Source organism: Rattus norvegicus, chromosome 14 (assembly GCF_021556685.1).
Source record: "Rattus norvegicus strain SHRSP/BbbUtx chromosome 14, alternate assembly SHRSP_T2T, whole genome shotgun sequence".
Taxonomy (NCBI): domain Eukaryota; kingdom Metazoa; phylum Chordata; class Mammalia; order Rodentia; family Muridae; genus Rattus; species Rattus norvegicus.
In genome coordinates, this window is record NC_141547.1 from 4,077,377 (window position 1) to 4,102,953 (window position 25,577).

Sequence of the window (25,577 nt, forward strand, 5' to 3'; positions counted from 1 at the left end):
TGACTATTCTGAGCGCTGAAGCCAAGTGCCCCTAAGCAGGGAGTGAGAGTTTGTGAAAAGATTCACTTAGTTATTACTTGTGTGTATTTCTGTGCGCCTGTGTATGTTTACGTCCACCCCGTGTGGTGGTCTGAATAACAATTCTTAATTGTGCCTGCTGGCATCGGTAAAAGTAAGTTTCCTCCCATGGAGGGTCAGCAGCTGGATCAGCCACACTCCAGGGCTACAAAGGAGGAGGCTCCTGAAGATGGGAGATCACCAAACTGATTCTCCTCAACTCATGGCCTGCCGACGGTCAGCCCCGACACCTGTGGTGGCTGCGTGGCGGCCTTTCCCCCTCCAAAAGTGCACTGTCACATGACGTCTGTTTCCATTTTAGTGGTTTTAAATTATTTGTGTGCACTTACTCTAACTTTACAAAAGTTTTTTAAAGTAAACCAAGATCTCATTATTCATTTTTATTCCACGTACTTATTCTTGGCGTGTGTGCAAACGTGCACGCGCGCACTGCTTGTCACAACATGACTGGCCTAGAGGTCGGAGGGCAACTGACAGTAGTAATAGGTTCTCTGTTTTCACAATATGGATCTCTCTCTCTCTCTCTCTCTCTCTCTCTCTCTCTCTCTCTCATCATGAACACACTCACTCATATACACCCACCCCCACCCCACTCCACCCCACCCCATCCCCACCCCTGAGGGAAGAGGAACTCAAGTCACCAGGCTTCTCAGCAGGGTCTTTTTAACCTGCTGAGCCCTCTTCTTTCTTGTGTGGGGTCGGGGGTGGGGTGGGGGGGAGACAGGAGTAGGGTCTTATTATGTAGCCCAGGCTAGCCCTGAACTCATCCTCTTTCCCCCTGCCTCAGTCTCCCAAGTGCTAACACACAGGTGCAGGCGCACACCTGGCTTCAAATTTCCCAACAGCTCTACCGTCTGCAAGAATGTCCAGTTCATATCTGTACGCATTTGGTACAACAAGCAACCGTAAAGTCACCAAAAGAAGCCGGCTAGATAGATTTTTTTAATTCCTTTTTTAAAAAGCATTATTTATTTAATGTATGTGAGCCCACTGTCACTGTCTTCAGACACAGCAGAAGAGGGCATCAGACTGCATTACAGATGGTTGTGAGCCACCATGTGGTTGCTGGGAATTGGAAGAGCAGTGAGCGCTCTTAACCGCTGAGCCGTCTCTCCAGGTCGTTAGTTCACAGACCGTTTGGTATGTACTGCTACACAAAAATGTAGGGTGGTTTGGATCTGTTCACTTAAAGAATTTTAGGATCCTACTGTATGTTCAACTTTGGAAAGAAATGTGGGCGGACATAGTTAAGGTCTTACGGAACTTGAGGTCTATCAGAAAAGACAAACTGACCACGTGGAAAGTGGGGACCTGGTCCCCACTGGTGAAGGTCTCCTGGAAGAGATGACATTTAAGTTAAGATAACAGGAAGAAAAGGGAGACAGCCAGGTCAATGTGAAGGAGCAGAGCAGGCGGAGGCAAGGGCATGGAAGAGCCTGGGAGGATCCGCAGTTCCATGTAAGCCGGTGTGGAGGGTGGGCAAGGGCAGCAGCTTCAGACTGGAGTCACAGGCAGGGACTTCCTCATACAAGGCCACAGGTGAGGATGCTGTTTTCCTAAGAAATCTGGGGGCGAAGATAAACACTGAGGGCCTAGGGAGGTGGCGGCATATCAGGCACCGGAGGTCAGAGACACGGAGACTGCAAGGACCACAGCTCCAGGAGGACTCGATGGTGGCCTTAAATGGACTTAGTGCATGGGGAACACTCAAGGATATGGGATGGAATTTAAAACTTTCATGACTGGGGAAAAGGCTTCATCAGTAAAGCACTTCAGACCTGAGTTGTATCCCCAGAGCAACATGAAAAGTCTGGGCTTGCTTCATCCTAGTGCTGGGGAGGTGGACACAGACAGATCCTTGGTATTCACAGACCATCAGCCTAGCCTGCATGGGAAGTTCCAAGTCAGTGAGGGACTCTGTCTCAAAAACAGAGGTGAACTACATTTGAAGACTGACACACACATATGTAGATATCTGCCTATAACACACACACACACATACACTCACACACATACACTCTCACATATACTAACACACTCATACACACATATACACTAACACACACTCACTTATACACACACATAAACATACACACTAACACACTCATACACATACTAACATACTCATACACGTACTAACATGCTCATACACATACTAATATACTCACTCATACATACTCATACACATATACACTAACACACTCATACACACACATACGCACTCATACACACACATACACATACACACTCATACACGTACTAACATGCTCATACACATACTAACACACTCATACACACTCTCACACACCACACACACACAAACACACATGAGTATGAGAGCTTGGGCAGACCTGAGTGGGTAAGGCAGTTCATCTTAGGTGCCATTTAAACGAGAAGGAGCTGGTACGGAAACGTCTTCCACAGTGGAAGAACGACAGATCCTTATAAACCACCTACATTCAAAAGCTGCTTTGTGCAAGTTATTTGGAGGGGAAAAAAGTATTTTTGTTTTCCTTGCAATTTCATACCTCTGCAACTATTATGAACGGGATTTTAAAAAATCAGAAATTCTACTGACTTGCATAATCACACCCAGAGGCGGCAATATTCAAAACAAGTCTGTGCTCTTTCTGGAAAAGTCCTGGTTCAAAGACAAAAAAACAGAACAGAAGAATCTTTTGATCCTCATTTATGACATGTGGCTCCAACACAAATCCAGGCCTTCAGACCTTTCTTTGATGGGACAATGGGAAGAATGAAGGCAATTAACTTGAAGAGGCTTCGTCTCCGAAAACAGAATTAAATACCAAACAAGCTGGGGGGCTCAGTTCAAGGAGCCTGTGCACCTAGCAGAATTGAACCATGAATGAAACCTCTCTAAGCAAAACTACAGTTTTCTAAGAACAAACAACCCTGAGAAAATTTTTCCCATGACCCACCCCCCTCAAGAACAATTTTTTTAATATTTCAAAAATGCACAGAAACAGGAACAAAGCAGCTTTAAAATCTCAGAGGGTCAAGGATGGCTGGGATTGGTTTCAGAATACATAATACAAGAAAGGCACCAAGGCTCTCTTCATAAACAACATCTTCACACCAAAGTGCAGAAAAACGGGGGTGGGGGGTGGGGGTGGGTGGGCACTAAACTAACACAGACCACAGAAAACCTCATGTGAACAGAGACTCCTGTCTGGCCTGGTCTGTAAGAGAGAAATCTCAAATAGACAGGCTTAGTCTGCACGGAAGAAATGAAAGGATAAGAGAAAGGAAACAGAGTCATCCTGAAAACCAATGGTGGTGAGAGACAGGAGAGACAGGAGAGACAGGAGACCTTCAGCAATACTCCAGGTATCAGGATTACAAATTAAGCAGACAGGCAAGAGCCCTGGATGCTATTCCTCTCCCGACACACACCTACTTCAACCCAGTAGCCATCAGCCCACTGCACTGCTGGAACATCAATCCTCTGGTCTTCCCCTTCTCTCTCTGCCCCTTCCAGAGGCACAGAGGGAAAGCCCGTGCACATCAAGAGCACCCACTCTATTTAACCCACACTGTGTTGCACTTGCTATGTAGTTCCCAAGTAAGGGACATGACACCAGTGTGTGTGTGGGTGGAGGGGGGGCGTGGAACAGCCAGGAAGTGATAGAGACCCAAATCCACTCCGAATCAGCTGAGCTGTGCCTGCAATGCAGTTCATCTCAATTGTTTCCGCTATTCCCTGTGTTTTCATCAAAGGAGGATTTATTATTTTGCCAAAACAAAGAACCAGATGAATGTTTTTCTTTTTAAACAAACTTTTATAAAGACCAAATAGAGACATGGTCTCAAACATGTCACCCATGAAATCATAGGAAAAAACAGCTTATCCAAGAACAGGCTGGCCGGCTCCAAGACCGTCCTAGCCACACCCGCTTCCTCATGGCGGGCAGAAGAGACTGTGAAAGAGGGCAGAAATTACAAGAGAGCTCAGGCTCTGGAACTCTCCCACCAGCTACAAGTTGCTACAAAGTATACATTTGTTGTATACGTTTGGTTTGCTTCCTACACAGTTTCTGAAACTACCCCACCACCGGGCTCAGGTAAGTAAATGAAAGGGCCACAAGAAATTCGGTGTTAGCAATGACAGAAAATTAATTTTTAAAAAAAGTTATCACTTTTTGTGACCCTCAGGTGGTCCCGAACATGCACATTTTGTGCTGCATTTGTAGCACATAGGCTGCCTATCACACTGTGTAAGACCAGCAAACAGACTGAAACACTCCCCTCTAAGGTGCATACATACATACATAGAGCTGTCTGTCCTTACAGAGACAGTGGCACAGACGCCAGCTGGAACCCCATTATTCAGCATGTAAGTACCACTCTCCTCTATCTTTTCAATGTCATCCTGTTAGAATGTTAGGTTTTAAAAACTGGGGCTTCAGTTGCTGGCTTTAGTTTTATGAAAACCTGTCACGTGAATACATAATACAAGAGAGGCACCAAGGCTCTCTTCATAAACAGCATCTTCACAGCAAAGTGCAGAAAAACGGGGGGCGTGGGGGGGCACTAAACTAACACAGACCACAGAAAACCGCATGTGAACAGAGACTCCTGTCTGGCCTGATCTGTAAGAGAGAAAGCTCAAATAGACAGGCTTAGTCTTCACAGGAGAAATGAAAGAATAAGAGAAAGGAAACAGACCCATCCTGAAAACCAATGGTTTGGGATTAGGACAGAATTTCCAAGAATTTTTGGAAAGTCCTTAAGCACGCCGTCACTTCGTGATACATGTTCTTGAAAAGTGAATATTAATCTCAAAATAGGAACAGATTCTGAAAAAAACAATTCAGGGAGAGAGGCGTGCAGGATGAGAAATATCAGCATCACAGAGCCATGTATGTGGAAGGGGTAACTGCACAGAGGGACCAGCACTTGACCTGTACTTCGGAGGGGAAGGAACTATGGCATGCATGGGAGTTGGGTCTCCTGTCTGTCTGTGCTTCACCTGCCTAACCACAGAAGATCATCGATAGCAGAGAAGGTTCTCCCGTGTAATTTCAAAAGGAAAAATGGGGAATGTTGAAAGAACGTCAAAGAAAATCTAATCAAACAATTATAAACAAGCTACTGTGGGTAGCGGGGATAGAAGACACCTTTAATCCCTGCAGAGACAGGCGGACTTCTTATTTTTTAGGCTAGCCTGGTCTACATAGTAAGACCCTATCTCAGAAATAAAAGTCAAATAACTAGAGTTGTCCAGAAGAGTGAAGGAAGAGCTCTGGAGTTGGAAACCTCACAGGGAAGGGAGAGGACAGGGAGGCAAACCTATCTTGTTAACCATCTCAAGAGGGATGGATAAGCCAGAGCCAAATTTGTGTTATTTTAAGTTTTTGCACAAAAGGTTTAATTCATAATGCTACTGACCAAAGAGAGATTAGAGAAGTGATGCCTTCTATGAAAGCTTAAATTGCACATTTTCTGCCCGGAGTACCGCTTCTGTAGGCTGGCTTGCCCAGCGTCAGTGCACAAAAAGTTTGGCTAATGAGTGACCCCAACGTGGCGGGCCCATCCACATAGTAGGAGTAAAACTTGGGCGACCATCTATCTAGAAACTGTGATACATTCTGCTCTTCCAAATACACGAATTGCAAGCTAACACTGAAAGTGGTGAAGAAGCTTAATTCTGAAACTACCTAAAATAGCTTATTTTATTACACTGGATGTGAGTGAAGGTCTGTAAAAAGAAAGTCACAATTCTGAACACAACCTCGAGGACCTGCCACTGAGGCCATTTCTGTCCTTTAAGAATCTGTCACTCTGGTTTTCACAATGGGCTATTCTACTTACATGGAGGGCTCGCACTGGGCATCCGTGGGGCAACCAGGACCTCAAGACCTCTTCCTTCTAAGAGCAAAAGGATTAGAACAGGCAGGGAGGCCACTGGGAGGTAACCCATGAAAGGACACTGGGAAATTAGCGCCTGCCAATCTTTTCCTCAGAGTGGTCATTAAAGCATTATCTTTGGATATATAAAAGCAAAGGTCGGCTGTCGTGGCTGTCACACTCTTGCCCTTTGTGGGTGAGAGAGCTCAGCTGCTGATTACAGCTTCCTCTGCATTTAACATAACAACAGGTTACTTCTCTCCTCACACACAAGCTTCTCACAGCTCACTCAGCCCATCACAGCTGCAAACAGCAGGTTAAAAGAAGGAGGGGAGATGGATTGGAGAGATGGCTCAATAGTTAAGAGCACGGACTGCTCTTCCAGAAGTCCTGAGTTCAAGTCCCACCAATCACAGGGTGGCTCACAACCATCTGTAATGAGATCTGATGCCCACTTCTGGTGTGTCTGAAGACAGCTACAGTGTAGTTATATATAAAGACCCTTCTTTGGGAGGAAACCAATGGCAGCACAGCCCAATGGCCCCAAAGGTAAACTGAGGCAGGAACAAACCCTAGAACCTTCACCCGTGTTCCTCTGGTAATTCAACTGTTCCTCCCACAAATCCTATCTCTATTCAGGACCAAGAATGAAAATGAAATCAAATTCGCTCCCCTTATCCCCCACATCTACTGAATAGTGTGATAGGATTTTATTACACATAACAAAAACGCATTAATATTTCAATATTCTCTTGAAGTACCCCCCACCCCGGAGCTCACTTACCTGTAAAACATCTGCTGTCAAAGTATTCTAAAGAAAAAAATGCTTACATTTTGCTCTCAATCCCTTAAGTAGCAATTATTCATATACGTGAGCCTAGCCTATAGCTGTGGTACATGTATGTCTGTCACGCGTGAGCCAATCCACTACTTCAAAACACTAATGACAGCAGCAAACAGAGCCACCGTCCATGCATCTATCGGTATTGAGCCGTGCGAATTCTCCCAAACCTGAGTTTGGGTTTGTTTTATATTAGGAGTCCAAATAAATTCAGAAGGGAGGATTAGCAATATCGCAGTGACAGCAGTCACAATTTTCTCATATATTTTATTTTCCTAATATCTAGACGGCCTTACCTTAGTCATCGTCACCCACACCTTTCAGAGGTGATCCCTTCCCCCAAATCTGACTCCTTCAGCAGGTTCATGCCCCACCCCAAGAGCTGCATGTTTACAAACTTCACTAATTAGAGGTTTTATTTGAAAGACTACGTTTTAAGGTAGATTCGCAACAAACATCATTCTCTGTTCTCACTGTTTTTCAGAAGACAAAGAATCACAGAGCAGCTCTGTACAGGGGAAAATCTCAATTATGCTGACAGACAGACAGACAGATAGACGAGAGAGAGAGAGAGAGAGAGAGAGAGAGAGAGAGAGAGAGAGAGAGAGAGAGAGAGACTCTGACACTGAGACTCTGCTAAGAAACTTCTTAGAGCGTGCCTTAGTGTGTGGACTCCCACATCCTGCTGGGTTGGTTCTCACTATATTACGGTGGAGAAGAAACAGCCCAAGGGAGTGATAACAGGGAGAGAAAACCAACTCTGTCATCTTCCCGCCCAGAAAGTGGAGGTGGCACGAGACCCTGTGCGCATCCCAAACTCCAAACAGAGGCAGGGCCGTACGTTTGGAGCCAAGCAGAGTCTCAGTTTGCTTGGCCCTTGTTTTAATCTCTTCGAAATGAAAAGAACCTGGTTCGTTCTGGTAATGAACGTAACACTGGTTATTTTTAAAACTCAAGTTACAGAGAAAGCTGTATTTAAAAAAAAAAAAGGGGGGGTCCTTTGCAGGACCAGAGAGATGGCTCAGTTGTTCAGAGAGCAGATTTCTCTTGCTAAGGAGCCGGTTCAGTTCCAAGCACCCACGTTGGGCAGCTGACAGTTACCTGCAACTTCAGAGCCTGGGGATGGATCTGACATCTCTGGTCTCCCAGGGCACCAGCACTCACAGGCACATACAGTCATATATACACATCATATATACATATATACAATCATATATACACATGATTAAAAGTGAAAATAAGTCTAAGAACGATCGATAATCTCACCACGAAGCGACCATTATTCTTAATATATTCATGGATAGCCTTCCTACGTTTATCCCATGCGTATACATGTATGTAATTTTCTTTATGTATCTAAGTCTCTTATGTATATGAGCACACTGTAGCTGTCTTCAGACACACCAGAAGAGGGCATCAGATCCCATTACAGATAGTTGTGAACCACCATGTGGTGTCTGGGAATTGAACTCTCTGGGAATTGAGCCATCTCTCCAGCTCCCAACTGTCTTTTTTTCTTTTCTTTTTTTAAAGGAGAAGGCTGTGGCAGCACATGCCTTTAATCCCAGCACTTGGGAAGCAGAAGCAGGCGGATCTCTATGAGTTCAAGGACAGCCTGGTCTACAGAATGTGTTCCAGGACAGCCAGGGCTACAAAGAGAAACCCTGTCTTAAAAAAAAAAAGAAAAAAAAAAGAAAAAGAAAAAAAAAGAAAAATCAAAGAAGCAGAAGTTGTGGCCAGCATGATGGTTCATTGGGGACAGCAGTGGGGACAGCACTTGCTACCCAAGTCTGATGACCTGAGTTTGCGTCCCAGAACCTGCGTGAAAGTGTAAGAAGATAACTGACCCTAAATGATCACCCTCTGACTCTCATCCACGCACCGTGACATACATGAGTGCATATGCACACACATGTACGCATACATACACACTTGCACACACACATGCACACACACATGCATACACATGTGTGGGGAATAAGAGTATCCTGTGAGAATGAGCATTCAGGACAGGAGTCAAAGACCGCAATGCCTCTAACCCACGGGACTACAATAGATCTAATGCTCAGGCGCAGGGGAGTGGCAAGGCCTGGTCCGACTACAGATGCTGACAGTTTACGGAAAAGGATCAACTATACCTTCCTGCTCCTGGAGGACTAAAGCTTAAGACTGTGCTTCTCCAGGGACCCTCTACTGAGATGAGCTAACCTGGTCTTCCTTCCGCTTATAAAAGAAAACTGCTGGGTTTCTGGGATGCTACTGAATCTCCATCAAGAACGCAGGGCCCACCAGATCAGAGCTTTTCCGTACATGTATGTATCCGTCATTCCCTCATTCTCCTGGCCCCAGTCAGGTCAATCCGAAAGCTGTGCAGGTGCAGGTCAACAACAACAACAACTATTATTATTATTATTATTATTATTATTATTATTATTATTATTATTATTGTGTCAGTTATAAACTCTAAGGTAATCACTAAGTATGGAAGCATGGCAATGTGTTTTGCAACTGCAGAGGCAGCGAGAACAGAGGACTGTGAGAGGGAGTGGTGGCCCCACCTAACACTACAACAAGCAAACAAACAAAAACCACGTAAGTCAGCCAAGGGGTAGCCAAGATCCCAAGCAACAATTAAAAGAGCAATTACAGATGTGAGGAACAGCCCATCACTGACCCCATTTAATGTCAAAAACTTGAATGTTCTGGTAAGGTGGGGGGGAAATTCCATGCACGAGAAACCCACTAAATACAAAGGCTTGGATCAAAAGTAAAGAGGCCGAGAAGCAACAGCTCTGAGCGTCTCAAACATCTGCTTTCACCTTTGTTCATTTTTTTGCTTTCTATGTGTGGGGTGGCCCAGGGTTTCTCAGTGTAACAGCTTCGGCTGTCCTGGAACTCATTCTGTAGACCAGGCTGGCCTCCAACTCACAGAGATCCACCTGCCTCTGCCTCCCAAGCGCTAGGGCTAAAGGCGTGCATCACCATTGCCCTCTCTACTCTACTTTCTCTTAAGAGACAAATGGTGCTGGGGTTTGGGGAAATTTAGTCTGTTATAAGTATAACCCTGCAAAGGTGCTAATTTACAAAATAAACTGACCTGCTGTGTACCACAGACAGAACAGAGAATCCTATCTCTGGAAACAAGTATTAATAAACATCCTATTCCCACCTAAAGATGGATAAACAGACAGACAGACTCACACATAATTACTGTCACAGACTTCCTCCCCAATGGGGCACAATGTGCGAGCTGCTGACCCTTTTCTACCAGAACAGCATCACACAGCTTCCTGGGCTACAGGGTTTTCGTTCAAACAGATGCACGTCTTAGTCACTGTTCTCTGACTATGAAGAGATACCGTGACCAAGGCAACTCTTGCAAAAGAAAGCATTTAATTACAGGCTGGCTTACAGTTTCAGAGGGTTAGCCCACGATCACCATGGCAGACCTTCATGGTGCTGGAGAGGTAGCTGAGAAGTACATCTTGATCCGAGAGGGGGGGGGGGGAGGGCCTCGGTGCCCCCCCGCGGGGGGGGGAGGGAGAGAGAGAGAGACACACACACACACACAGACACACAGGCCTGGCATGCATGGGCTTTTGAAACCTCAACGCCCACCCCAAGTGACACACTTCTTCTGAAAGGCCACAGCTCCTAATCCTTCTAATGAATAAGCATTAAACTATATGAGCCTATGAGGCCATTCTGATTCAAACCACAATGCAGAAAGTCAGATGGTGCTCTGTCTCCCTAAATGTGACGTCACATCCCCCAGTGAGCATGTCATACTAATCAACTACAGGACATAGAAGAGAGGACATTGACGCCAAGAGCAGCTCAAGCACTCAAGGCATGTACAAATCACACACACTTCCAAGTCACACACATACGTACTCTCACACTTCGTGGCAAACAAAAACACACACAGCCACGGAGGTTATCAGACTTGACTTTCTGGGGTTACGGAATGGGCTGTAAAGCTCCTACTGGGTGAGGTGCTGGAATCTTTGATCTCTACTGCCCCGAGTTCACACTCGGGCTACTGGGTTTATTTTGAGGAAGCGTATCCTTCCTGTTGTTTCTCAGGAAATGGGAGAACACACTGAGAGACTTCGGCCTAAGTTCAAGATGAAATGGTTTTCATTTTTTCAACGCTGCCTCGCTTTCCTCGATTTGAAGAATATTTAATTATGGGGGGGGGAGACTTTGAGAAACGAGAGAAGAGGTGCGGAGACGGGATAGTCTTCTCAGTCTTAAAAGGGTGAACGATGTACAAACACTGAGTCTGTTACACCCCTGTTTCTTCTTCCTGTGAAGAATTTTCCAAGCTCTGAGTTGTATAACAGCAAAATGCAGGGGGAAGGAAGTACCCGGGTTTCTGGCTCTCTAAGAGCCTAGAGAAAGATGAGAGGCTTACTTGTAAAAGAGTGTCCTATCACCTTCGTAGCTTGTTAAGTTATTACAGTAATCTCCACAGCCACTTAACCTGACCTGAGTTCACCTTGTAATGCCAGCTATGCCTCGGGGCTTTAGGGGGGTCACAGCCCCATCCTTAAAAGAGCTGGCTCTGAAACAGACCAAGTCACACAAGAGGAACAGATAACAGCCACGGTTTCTCCCTCCTGTCTGTCTCCTTCCCGGGCTCTGACCTCTCCCCAACTGACGCTCAGGACCACAAACAAGTTACCCGCCCCACCTGATCTCATGTGGTTCACCCCCACTAAAGACCCTGATCCGAGCCATTAATGTCTGTCTAATGGTGCACAAGTCTCCCTGGAGTTCTGAGAGCTCCAGGAGATGGGAGAAGACATAAATTTTAATTCCCTCCATTACCAGACAGGAAAACTGAGGCCTCATGAGGTGAATGATTTCCCTATAGCTGGCACCCCAATCCCTTAACACTCAGTCTTTGGTTCCCCGTTTCCTCAGCTTCCTTTTCTCCGCATTCTAAGTCAACACTCGCAAGGCCACGGGGTCCTAAGTCAGAAGTTCGCAGTGTTATCAAAACACTCAGTCACCCAGGAAAACAAACTTCGCAGTCAGCGGCTAATGCCCACGGAGAAAAGCGCGACAGGACGCTCAAAGAATGTGCGACTCGGGGTGGGCAAGGCGGCCGCCAAGCCTGGAGACCTCAGCTGCAGATACACAGGGAAGAAGGGCAGAACTAACTCCCTCAAGTTGTGTGTCCCCAGAAGACACGTTATAAATCAGTCTAATAAACAAATAAAAAAAATAAAATAAAAAACAAATAAAACAATAAAACACATAATAAACAATAACAATAAAAAACAAATAAAAAAATAAAAAAATATAACTCTTGCTTCTCTCAGATCAACGGCTCCTATATCTGAGGTCAGCTCTGAATGTCAGTCTTAAAGCCCCTAACAGCAACATCTGTCCCCTTGCTAACAATCTCCCAGCAATAGGAGTAAATCCCTCAGCTTCCCCCCTACATACCTGCATATTCATCCACGTGGGAGTTCTTGTCCTGTCTCAAGAAGAACTGTCCTGACTTCTTTCTAGGACAACCCCACTGAGCACATGAGTACTCCTGAGCGTGCCCTCCCCAGCCCCACGTTTTCCCAAACTTTCCCTGTAAATTCTTCCCTACCTTTAATCACTTCTCAATCAACAAAATCCACCGTATGTATTAACCATCCACACCCTTAATCCCAGCACCCAGGAGAAGAGGCAGGTGAGGGAGAGCCAGCCTGGTTTACACACGGAGTTCTTACAGTAGCCAGAAATACAGTGAGCTCCTACCTCAAAACCAAACCAAACAAACCAAAAAAACCAAAGAAACAAACCAAAAAGGGAAAATGTCAATCACCATCCCGTGCTCCACAAACGGGATGCGTGCATATACACGACCAACCTCCCTGACCAAATCTAGTCCCCTCTGTTCTCCCTCCCTGGTGAGGAGCCATGTTCCCTTCACGGTGGCTGCCCCCTACCTGGGTAACTTGGTTCCTTACCATGTATGAAAAGGACGACAGCAGTAATTCTTCCACAGAGCTGACTGGACGGATTAGGTGACTAACTCCCTTCTGTCTGCTCACTCCGTCTTTGATCTGTCGGCCATGCCTGGAGGACGTCAATTACATCTGTGGCTATGCTGACCCAGCCAAGTGCACCTCAGGGCTCTACAGACTCCCCGGCTTCACTTCAGATACTCAAGGGACCACCATGATGGCTCGGTGAGTAAGAGCACATACTGTCATGACTCACAGACTGAGCTCAATGCCCCCTGAAACTCGGAAGACGGAAGAATGGAACTGCCACCGGCGAGCTGTCCCTTGACCTCCGCGTGTACACGGTGGACCATGCGACCCCGCCCCCATCAAGTATGTGAGTGTCAGGAAGTTTTCTTTGGAGCTGGGGACCAAACCCAGGGCCTTCTGCTTGCTAGGCAAGCGCTCTACCACTGAGCCAAATCCCCAACCCCTAAACAGACTCAGCATCCTCTCCAAACCTGTCCTTTGGTCCATCTTTACTAAAGGTCAGCCCCGTGACAATGACACCAGGAATCTCTTCCCCTTTGTTCTTTTTTTTTCCTTTCTTACTCCCCACCCACTTTCTACCTAACCAGACACCAATTCTGCCCCCTAAATCTCTCTCCAGTCTGCCTGTTCTCCTGTCACTTCAGGTGCGGAGCACAGTCTTGGCTGGATCACCAAGGACCATGCAGAACCGCGGGATTTCTGTGTCTAGTCCCCACACCTAAGAAAGGAAGTTGAGCATTATTTTTTTTAAGTCCTGAGATTGCACAATCCCGTTGGGATAAAGCCCACGTTTCCAGGATATAACGGAGGACCCTGGGTATGAGCTGAATGGAGGAGGGACCTCCATTGTTCTCCACATCCCCGTCACCCATCCCAGCCACCCTGCCTGTGTCATAGTCACACTGGCCTCTCCGTCTCTAAACCGTGGGTGCAGCTACCATTCCCCCTCAGCTTGGTAACTAATGTTCACACCAAACGCCACAGAAATCAGCTTCTTTGTGTCCTGCTCCCCCGGTGTGCGTTCTAGCCTCATGTCTTAAATGCTCGGGTTCTGGTTAGTGCTACACTGTCTACCTTGTGAGCTGAACTGCAGACAGTGGCTTCTGTGCCTGTCCCGAATCTGTCCAGGCATCTGCCCGTTATCCACCCTCAAAACGTAACACAAGAACTAGGAAGGCAGAAGGGGACCTGAGCGCTCGAGGTTTGGAGCTTGGCAAACATCTGTAGACTGAGTGATGTAGCTTGGATGCCAATCGTATTAGGATCATGACAAGGGGAGAGTTTAGTAGGAAAGGTGGGTCTGACGCCTGGTGAACGTGGCACAGAAGAATCTGAACGAAAAATGGGAATGCTGATCGGGTCCTCTACACGCGGTGAGTCAGACAGGTAGACAGTTTGAAGTATGGGGGTCGCGAGAGCGACTGTAACATGTTTATCTATCAAAGCGGGTTCCTGAGGTGGGACATTCGCCTAATTTCATCAGACTTAATACCAGCTCGGCGATTATCAGTAACTACATACGAATCAAGCTCTTTCTTATTGGAACTCTCTTACATTGCCCTTAAAGGGCTACAGATGAAGGGTTGAAGGTGTGGTCCAGCTGGTAGAGTGTTTACTTAGCGTAAAAGAAGCATAAAGGTGCCCAAACCCCAGCACGGCACTAACCGGGCATGGTGGCACACAACCGTAATCCCAGACCTGGAGAAACAGGCATAAGGACCAGAAGTTCAGGGTCATCTTCAGATACATAAACGAGTTTGAGGCCAACCTGGGCTACACGAGACTGTGTTTTAAAAGCAAAAACTAAGGCCGGGCATGGTGCCTTTCGTCCCATCACTTGGGAGGTGCCAACATGTGGATCTCGGCGAAGTTGGAGGCCAGCCTGGTCTACATAGTGAGTTCCAGGACAGCCAGAGCTACACAGTAAAAGACCCTGTCTCAAAGAAACAAACAAGACCAAAATTGATGTCGTATCACCCAGACAGTCCTAAAGCAGACGGGAAAGGACACCACCATCTTTGGACTCCAATACTGGTCCCGCAATATTCAACCAAGACCACATCTATTCACTCAGTGATCTCAAGTCCACCTATAATAAAAATCCAAGCAACACACATTCATTTTGCCCAGAAACACAAGTGCTCACTTAACGTAACATAATGTAGTGCTTGGTACTATGACATAACGTAGTACTTGGTGTAATGTAGGTTGCAGAAACGAGATCCTGAGTACTGAGAACGCACTGGGGCAGGGGAACGTTGGAGTAGAGCAAATTGAAACTGACGCTGTTTCCCCACTCATAGAGAGACATCTATAGTTAACAGGCTTTCAAAGGTACACACCCGAGTATTACCACATCACACCTCATAAAACATTCAAAACCACCCAAGCTCGCAAGCTCTCGCAAGCTCACACAGATCACTGAGGAAGAAAGAGAAACCTTTAACCAAAGACACCATCGCCCTGCAGTGAGGACCAGACAGCCACGGCCCCAAGCAGGCAAGCAGGAGCATAAAGAGGCTTTGTAAAAGCAAGCTGCCTTCGAATGGCAACTACAGCATGTTCCACATCACAGACACATCTAGAAAACGAACTTGGTGTGTAAAGAATTAAAACGGTAGCTGTGGCCACAGCTCAACTGGTATAGTGTCTGCCTAGCATGCACGAAGCCCTGGGTTTGATCCCCAACATTGAATGGGCCAGGCCTGGTGGAACATGTCTATAATCCCAGCATTCAGGAGGTGGAGACAGGGGAATTACAAGTCTAAATTTATCGTTGGCTCAGTGGTTAAAAGCACTGGTTGCTCTTCCAGAGGTCCAGAGTTCAATTCCCAGACACCACATGGTGGCTCACAACCATCTGTAATGGGATCTGATGCTCTCTCCTGGTGTGTGTGAAGATAGTTATGGTGTACTCATATATATATAATAAGTAAATAAATCTTTAAAAAAAGATTGTATCAATATAGGTTCCTGCTAAACTGGGATGGATGGCATCACCTGTAACCCTAAAACTCCAGGGGTTTGGGCAGGAGGATCAGAAGTTCAAGGACAGACTCAGCTCATATCAAGTTTAAGGCTAGCCTGAGTTATTCATCCATTCTTTCATTTATTTTGAGACAGGGTTTCTCTTCATAGCCCTGGCTATCCTGCAACTCCTTCAGTAGACCAGGCTGGCCCAAATTCAGCCTGACTCTCCCTTCCAAGTGCTGGGATTAAAGGTATGTGACACCATGCCCAGCTATGAGCCCCTGTATGTGTGTGTACATGTCTGTGTATACACACACACACACACACACACACACACACACACACACTCTCACATGTGCTCGTCAAATAGAAGGGAAAGGGAAACAATAAAAGTATAAATCCTACTTAGAAGTTACAGAGTTTGGGTTTAGTTCTGCTGAGTCAGGGTCTTCCCACCTAGTAGCCCAGGCTAGCCTTGAACTTGCCTCTGGCCTTCAGGGACACTTATTCATTGCTGGGTGATATTTTGCCTCTCTGTTGTACATATAATGCCCAAAATACTGGCTTCAGATCTAACATTGTTTCCAGGTTAACTGTTTAAATAATCTACAAGTAGGTAGCCATCAAAGGGTAAGACTCCAGAATGAGACATTTGCACGGATCTACTCACAGATACAAACACGCATTTTTAAAGATACAAAATTACTCTGCGAAAATGCTGCCAATGAAAGGGGAGACTCAACAGAAAAAAAGCAGACATGGCAAAGACAGGAGAAGATACTCAGGGAAGGCAATCAATTAGTAAAGAAATCTCGACTTCAACAGTGATCCCCAAAAGGGAAAGTTAAACTATGAGGGCCAATGAGAACTTACCCACTCAGTAAGCACAGGAAATCTGTTAGTGAGCTAAGTCATCACTCAACACTTCTGACATGGAAGGAGAAGACCTATCCAGACCAGTGAGCGGCACGAATGGGGAGGGGCCGGTGAAGTGAGGCCTTGGCGAGAAAAAATGCTCACACACACTTGCACGAAAACTTAAAAGGAAACGGAGATGCTGTGATGTCAGGCGTGGTGGCGCAAGCCTTTAATCTCGGCAGTCGGGAGCAGAGGCAGGTGGATCTCTGTGAGTCCAAGGCCAGCCTCATGTGCATAGCAAATGAGACCGGTTCCCCCAAAAAACAAGTCATTGTGGGGCATTGGTGGAGATAAAAAAAAAAAAAAAAGACATTTTCTACAACCCCAAATAACATTAGCACAGGCATCTACTGTAATCCAGTAACAGTGCTTTTGCACAACTGTTTTAAAAACTCACGGGGCCGGAGAGGTGGCTTGGCATTTAAGCGCAGTACCCACAGGTATAATCAATCACAGGTAACTCCGGGGCATCTCACACACTCGCCCAGACATAAACATAGATAAATAATAGTAACAAGTCTTTTGAAAAATGAAGCCAGAACTCTATACACCCAGGTGTCATAGAGAAAAGGCAGATACATCTTTGAAAACCCAAAATATTTACAAAAATGCAGATTCCCCCACATCTCTACTGCTAGTGTCTGTACAGTCTCCAAGGGTAGAACTTAAACCTCACTGAAATGGCAAGTCAGACTAGACGAATCACGACCTCCGCTCTCTATGGGTTGGGGTAAGGAGGGAGAGAGAGAGAGAGAGAGAGAGAGAGAGGGAGCAGAAGGCGGGGGGGGGGGGGTGTTTAATGACTGAGGCCTGTGCAAATCTGGGCAAGCAAGGCTTTGTCTATATAGGTCACAATCTATGCCTGCCTCAGTTTCTTTTCATAAAAAGGGCCATTACCCAGAATGCATAGTGATAAGAGAACCATACATCATCCACGAGTGTCTAGAAAGTGTATGGGATACTAAACAGAACACACACAGACACACACACACACACAGAGACACAGACACATACGCACAGTAAAACACACCAGCCAATACACACACACACAGTGACACACACACCACACAAACACATAGCATATACACATACATACATACAAACATACAAAAACATACAACATAGACACACACCACACAGAGACACACAGTGACAAACACCACACATCCGACACATACACATACACACCACACACATACAGACTCACATAGACACACACCACACATACATACCACACACAGAGATATACACACACACACACACACACACACACACACACTCACACATACACAAAAAGATCTCATTGTGTAGTCTGAGCTAGCCTCCAACTCTCACTCATCATGCCTGGCCTAAGACATGTTTTCTTTTTTAACTAGATAAAGAACTTTAGGATTGTTCTAACAATTGGATTGACAGCCAGAGAGGCTGATTCAATAGAAGTGTCTACGTTTCCCCCACTGCAGACTACAGATAACTTACAGGTCCCTTTCCTCGTGCTTATCACACACTGCAAAGGTTAAGGGTGGGCTGCTCTTGGCTTCTGGGAAATGAAGACAGGCTACTATGGAGGCCACAGGAGCTGAGACGGTAGTGATGCTGCAGTTGGTGTCTGAGTCCTGGAAGACGCAAGGAATGGATGCTCGTGGCTTAGGCTGGGGTGGCTAACAAAACACCTCTTTACCTATGACTGAGTAACTCCAAGATCTCAAAGCTGACCACGAGAAAACAATTAGCCTGGATACAAGATCAGAGCCAAAGGTAGGACGTCACACGTCACCAACCTGATGTGCAACAAAGAAGAAAAATCGCGCCAAGGAATCTTTACAACCTGGCGGTAGCATACCATGGATGTTGAGTATTTCATTCAGTCTGGAGCAGGCTTGCTTTGGTGTTGAATTGGATTAAGGTCCTGGGGGAATCCCCATCCCTGAATCCCTGCCGCATACTCAGAAGTACTAATACAGACAGACAACCTATAGCCATTACTCTGTAAGGACTTGAATAACAGTAAGTGATTTAGTCACCAGACATGACAGAAACCATCATAAGGCAAGACCTGTGAAATTTATTAGTAAATAAAACCACCCTGATTTTTTAAGAGCTAAGAACCAATGGAACACAAGGTCTGACAGAGACAGTATTTTCACTTTACCCACAGTTAGAAAAGTTAGAGGGCTCTGAAAACAATGAAAACCTTAGCTTTCACCGACCTCCATGAAAACCTGCTCCTGACCACTAACTTCTCCTTGGCATTTAACATCAAAGACACTCACCCTTCACTCTTGGCCTCCCTGCTGGAAGAGAAAAACCCACTGCTCAAGCAAGTCCTCAGTACGGACAGAAATGGCAGCCTGTGGCATTTAAGAGAACCTGCATGTTTCAATTCATCGCTCCCTTAAAAAAGAAACAAAACCAAAATCCCCCCCCCCCTTTCCTCTTCTTCAGTCTTTCCTATCTTCTCCCTGACATTCTGACAAAGTATTACATGGCCAGGATTTTAGACCACTAAAAACACTAGAAACTAAAACGGAAACAGGTGTTTTATGCATCATTTCCCAAAGAAAATGTACCACAAATTTTAATACCTTGGAACGCCTCAAACTTAAGTAATGCAAAGATACTAAAACAAGCTTATTTCCCTGTCAGAACTTTTGCTTTTGGAACTGGGTTTCATGTATCCCAGGTTGGCCTCAAACTCACTGTGTAGCTTAAGTAGCCCATCCCTCCCGAAGGCTGGAATTCTAGGCATGCATCAGCACACACAGTCTACACAGAGCTGGATCAAACTTACGACTTCGCGCACAGTACGCAATCACGCTACCAACTAAGCTACGGCACCCTAGCTCCCATCTCGGGATCGTCCCAAAAATATTTCATGTGTTAACATAAAGGTAGATGAGCTTACCCTTGTGTTCATGTGTGGACTTCTCCGCACCGACAAGCAGGGAAAGTATGATGGCGTACATGGGAGAAGTACACACCCCAGGGACGAGCCGATTACAGCCTGAGTTACAAACTAGAGTCTTTTGCATTGTGATTGATTGATTGATTGATTGATTGATTGATGTTCTGAGACAGGGTTTCTCCATGCAACCGCCCTGGCTGTCCTAGAACTTACAGAGATCTGCCTGCACACACCAGGTATGAACTGATTAGGTCCTGAGATACAAACCGGTCTTATTAATTAACAAATTAATATTTATTTATTTACCCCACCCCCACCCCCGACAGGGTTTCTCCATGCAACCACCCTGGCTGTCCTGTAAAAGATCTGCCTGCACAACCCAGGTATAGACTGATTACATCCTGAGATACAAACCAGAGAGGTCTTTCATCTGTCTGTCTGTGTGTCTGTGTATCTATCTATTTTCCAAGATAAGGTTTCTCTGTGCAACTGCCCCTGGCTATCCTGGAACTCATAGAGACCTGGCTGCCCCTGCCTCCCAAGCGCTAGGATGAAAGGCACATGCCACTATGATCGGCTGAGAGGGTTCTTTTTAATACCGAAAGCTTACAGAGTGCTGACCTAGCTCCCTGAAAGGACACGTGCTCACTGACACCTGACACGAGATGCTGCAGATTAAAACATGCCAGAACTTTGGCAGAACATAAATCATATTCATGTAAATACAACTAAACCCAGTGACAGACAAAAGGAAGAGGCTTAGCCAAGCTCTTGGCCAAGTCTAAACGGAGAAGGAGGGAAGATCAGAACTGGGGGTCCTAGTCCTGATCAGATCCTGTGTCCTGGTCCTTGTTAGAAGTGGGGGTCACCTGATCCTGTGAGCTGGTCCTTTTTAGAACTGGGGGTGTGGGGGGGAGTGTCACCTGATCCTGTTCTTTTCGGACCAGCAAAGGCCTACCTGATTTAGCATTGCTCTCTCGTCCGGAGGCAGCAAGTTTCCAGACTACCGCGAAAGAGTCAAGAGCCACAAATCCAAGACCCTTGTCTGAGCCCCAGCATCTCCATCTACAGAGGCTGATGACCCTCTTATTGGCCTTACTCTCTCCATAAATGGACTCTTTTACCTCACTATTGCCAGGACTGACTGGCTACATGTAAGATACACAAAGTAGCCCTGCAAACAGAGCAGGATGCCCAAGGCTGCACTCTTTCTGAGTTCACACTCTCCCGAGGTGAATATACCCTGCTCCAGCAGCAGGTCAGAGGGTCAGAGAAGCCAGCCCACTGCATCTTAAAGCAGAGTGACAGACAGATGCCAAAGTCTCGTGCAATAAATGCCTCAATAAACCCGAGGGCAGTGCATACTCCTAAAATATGAATAATAATAAGGCTATCTGGATCCTTCAGAGGGGTGTGTGTGTGTGTGTGTGTGTGTGTGTGTGTGTGTGTGTGTGTGTGTAAAATCAAGTGTAACTGAGTGGACCTTGGCCACAAGGTTCTGAGTTCAAGCCTCAGGAGAACTAAGAAAAGGAGAGAAAGAAATGGAGGACTTCTTGGATGATTGGTTTTTATTCTTAGGGAGTCTCTGGGAAAAGAAGAGGCACAAGTAAATAGAGGTAATATACCATTAACTTCAAGCCTAGGTCAAGGCAGATCTATCTAGCAAGGAGGAAATTAGCTGCTCAGTCCATACAAAGTATCTTGGCTACTGCTACTGTATCACACCAACTGCTGACATTGTTAAGGTGCTCAAAAGCCCTAATTTAAAGAGATCAGTGTGGGCTGGAGAGATGGCTCAGAGGTTAAGAGCACTGACTGCTCTTCCAGAGGTCCTGAGTTCAATTCCCAGCAACCACACGGTGGCTCACAACCATCTGTAATGGGATCCAATACCCTCTTCTGGTGTGTCTGAAGACAGCGACAGTGCACTCATATAAATAAATAAATCTTTAAAAAGAAAAAGATGGGGCACAGACCTAATGACCCATCTGAGGATTTTCTCTTAAAGCAAAATTAATTATGCAAAAAATATATTCCACTGAGACATTAGGATGACACAGTTAGATTAGGTATGGACTTGGAAGCCTCAGACCCCAGCATTTGGGAAGCAGGCAAATCTGAGCGGCAGACCAGTCTGTGCTACAGGGTAAGATCCCGGTCCCTGCCCCACCCCCCAAAGGGATGGTTGCCACTGAGGGGCGTGGACTTAAATTCAGTAATCCGCAACTGGATGTGGATGAAGGACTGGGAGTACAAAGAAAGGCCCTCCTTCTGGCAGAGTCCCCCTCCCTCTTCTCCCTCCTGTCACTTGCTCACACCTCAGCCTCCAAAAGAAGCAAGAAGTTGCTGCTGGCTTCTCCATGGCTCAGACATTTAACTTGTCATAACAACCATCTCAAACAGTCTTCTCAGCCAAAGTGGTTCCCTAGCGGGATGGCCGTCTCCAGAGAATAAATAAAGGCAGTCAAATACGGCCAGGCCTCCTTCCACCGAGGGAGAAGTCTGAACCTGCAGAGAAGCATCCTCAGAAATAAAGGTGCAAAGTCTACACCATGAACCCACCTGTTCCTAAGCATTTATTCCACTCCTACTAACAGCTGGAACCAAGCAAGGCAGGGTTAAGAAATTCTGTCTACCTGGGGAGCCTCAGAAGAGCCGTCCCTACTTTGGTTTGGTGACAACTGGAATTTAATAAATTAAAAATGTCTGGCTCATATTTATAAAGCACCATGTTTCCACACAGGGGAAACCACAGCAGCGTTCACCAGCTAGACACCAGACTAAACACCTCAGAACTCGGTGCTGTCCCTCATTCGCGGTCCCTACCTTTCCGGTGTGCGTCTGCACCACCAGTTCCCTCAGTTTGTGATAGCCTGGCTCTACAAGCAACCCAGCCCTTCAGCTTCCCAGCCTAGCTGTCAAGCCTTTCATACACTCCGCCAAGAGCTTCCTCCTTCCCTCTCCACTTTCGCCCTCACACCAACTTCAGCAACACCCAACAGTCTTGAGCTTCCCAGAGCGGTATTTAGACAGCCTCAGGCCAACGAGTGAGGAACAAAGAGCAGCTGCTCTGGGCAGCAGCTGGAGAGGGTGGTGAGGGCAGCTAGGGACTGCTGGAGGCGGCCCAGACAGTCCCAGGGCAGCCCAGCCTGGGGAGCACCAGTCTAGGGGAACACCCAGAGGTCCCCAGACCGAGCTGCCAGAACCTTCCTGCCCTGTCCCATACACCTGGGCGGTGGCGACAAAGTGGCGGAGACTCCTGGAGGAAGACATGGTGGCAGGCACAGGCGATCAAGAGAGTCCCCGCGAGCAAAGACCCCATCCTTCCCGCCCCGGCCCGCGCACCTGGACCAGGTGGCCACCCTGCTCCCTCAGGGCGCTCTCGAGGACTCGGCTGCGGGCAGGCTCCGGGGGCTGGAACCGCTGCGACGCCAGACTTCACTCCTCCATCCTGGGAGCCGGCAGCACGTTGCAGTCAGCAGTGCACTTCCTGTTTCAAAGAGAGCGAGAGAGTGTGTTGGCAGAGGGGCCGCGGAGCAGCCGCGGATGGAGCGAGCGAGGGGCAGCGGCTCGCACACGCACAGGCAGCCATCCAGCCCGCAATCGCACGCCGGAGACCGCGGCTACCCGGCTCGCTTGCCCCGGCCCGGCCTCCCCCTGCCGGTCGCAGGTCCAGCCCCAGCTGCAGGATGCACCTCCCTGCGTGGACTTCACGCTCAGGCTCCCTGGGGTGGGCAGCGGGCACTTGGCCTTCGTCTCCCAACTGCCTCACCTCCCTACCCTGCCTCCGCCTCCCAGGAGAAGAATCACCTCCGGGAAGGTATGAAGACCGAGCCTTGCCAAAAGAGAGGAGGCAGCGAGTATGCAAATCTGGGAAGTTAACAGCCACATCCCAGCAGATCCACGCGCAGCAGGGAGCTTCAGGATGGGAAATTACTTGTCTTGTGCCTTGCTGACTCAAAAGAGAAGCGTGTGCACAGCTACCGCAATAGAGCCGTCACGAAATGGGGGGTGGGGGGTGTCAGGGGACCCTGCAAATATTCCGAGTTCCTCCTAGGGTCTCTCCATTCAGATCAAGGAGATCACCAAACCACTTTACCAGATACCAATGCCCCCGGGACGCAACCCTCAACTTTTCTTCCATGTGATTATGCATCAATGAAAAGTTAAGTTCTGAGATAACGTTCAATTTGGTCAAACTCCGTCTTAATCCCCCCCCCAATGTATTTATGGCGGAGGAGATGGGCGGCGCATGCGGACCACAGTGTCTGTGTGGCGGTCCGAGGGCAACTTTCCGAAGTCAATTCTCTTCTTCGACCTCGTGGGTCCTGGGGGCTCTAACTTAAGTGGTCAGGCCTGATGGCAAGTACCTTTCCAGGACTGCACGGACTTAAAAATAACTTCAGAGTAGTAAACTAAGGCGCACGTGGAGGGGTGGGTGGGGGTGGGGCAGGCGGCGGGAGATGACGCGGAGGGAGATGACTCGGCAGTAAAGGCACGGGCTGCCACCAAGCAGAGGACCTACAAAAGGTGGAATGAGGGGGAGTCGATTCCCACAAATTGTCCTCTGACCTCCATGGCTGCAGTGGTGGCACACGACTGCCCACACACATATAAACAAACAACTATTTTTTTTAATTTGTAAAAAAAAAAAAAAAGTAGTAAACAGGTGGCTCAAATTCTACCAAAGGTGGCAGGGTCTCATCAGTTCCAGGAGTTGGCCAGAGTTTGCAACCTGCCTGCCCCTGTGACTGGAAATATCAGGCAACAGGCACTCAACAGATGTGTGGCATCTCAACCTGTTGGTTTTATTAAGTTGCTCTTGTTTCCAAACCCCAAAAGAACAGAAACAACGTATATATATGTATATGTATGTATATATGTGTGTGGTGTGTATATAGATATAGATATATATTCTGACAGTAGGAAGGAAGTGCTGCGAATTCAGGCCCTACTGGGTGCTACTGGCCTCCCCTCTCTCCCGCTAGGTCTTAACGTTTCCCAACAGCTCTACTAAAAACCTTGCTCCCATATTCCCAGATGAGGAAACAGGGTCAAGAAGTTAAGTAACTGGCCCGATGTCTCAGCTACAGAGTGGTCCACTGGAGAGATGGATACAGGTTTTTGCTAAGTATAAAATCTGGGTCATTTCCTCTATGTTCTGAATTCCTAAGACAACAGTGAGTTCTAGGGGAGAAGTCAAGGCCGGAGACCATCTGGGATCCACCCCTTGTCTCGGAATGATCCTGTAATTTACAGGCTCCCACTGTGGAAGAACTGGGTTTTTCACCCGGCTGATTTTGTAAGGTCCTTGATGACTGAAGGGGAGGGGTGAGGCAGGGGCATGCGGTGCACTCATCCAGGAGCCAGCTGTACTGCCTCCGTCAGCCTCTTCAGAATTACTTGGTAGCAAAAGTCCAACGGGTTCTGATGGCCACTCGTATGCCAAGGGACAAAGTCTGTCCAGTGCAGAATCTAACTAGCTAATATTTGTCCCACAGATTGCTTTCTGTCTGTCTAGCAGGGCAGGTTTAAGAAGGCAAAGGCCACTGGCAAAAACTAATGCCTGCCTGAAGCTTTCAGGAAAGTGGCTGGCCATTCCCCACTGCCCATTTCCTTCTGTATTAGCACTCGCTCAACGCTCATCTGTCCGTAGCATGGAGCTATTTCCCTCCCGACAGAGGCTAAGAAATGGAACACGTCTTTAAAAGTCAGGAGTCTTGGCAGTAAAGGCATCCTAGACACCTACATAGAAGACAAACTGCATCTCTCCGGCCCCACCCTCTCCTGCCCCACCCTTCCCCTTCATGTGACAGAGCAGCACAGACCGGAGTTGTAGATGACGAAGATGAGTTCAAGCTTGGCAGAGATAGGGCAGAGGGGCCTCAAGAATCGGTGACTCTCGCCCTAGTCCTCGAGTGGTCTACAAATCTGAAGGGCTCTGAATTGACCCATTTAGGTCCTGCTCTGCCCACCAGTATCCCATGGCTGGACC

General features: G+C 47.1%; 1 protein-coding gene across 5 annotated transcripts in view; it reads right to left on the reverse strand.

Annotated features, from left to right (window-relative positions):
• Lrrc8d (leucine rich repeat containing 8 VRAC subunit D) overlaps nt 1-25,577 on the reverse strand; it is a 104,799-nt gene that overhangs the window by 52,995 nt on the left and 26,227 nt on the right. For all 5 annotated transcript variants that reach the window (XM_087582805.1, XM_087582807.1, XM_087582806.1 and 2 more), the window contains one exon: nt 22,928-23,072. The gene's annotated coding sequence lies outside the window, so the exon portion shown is untranslated. The remainder of the gene's footprint in view (nt 1-22,927; nt 23,073-25,577) is intronic.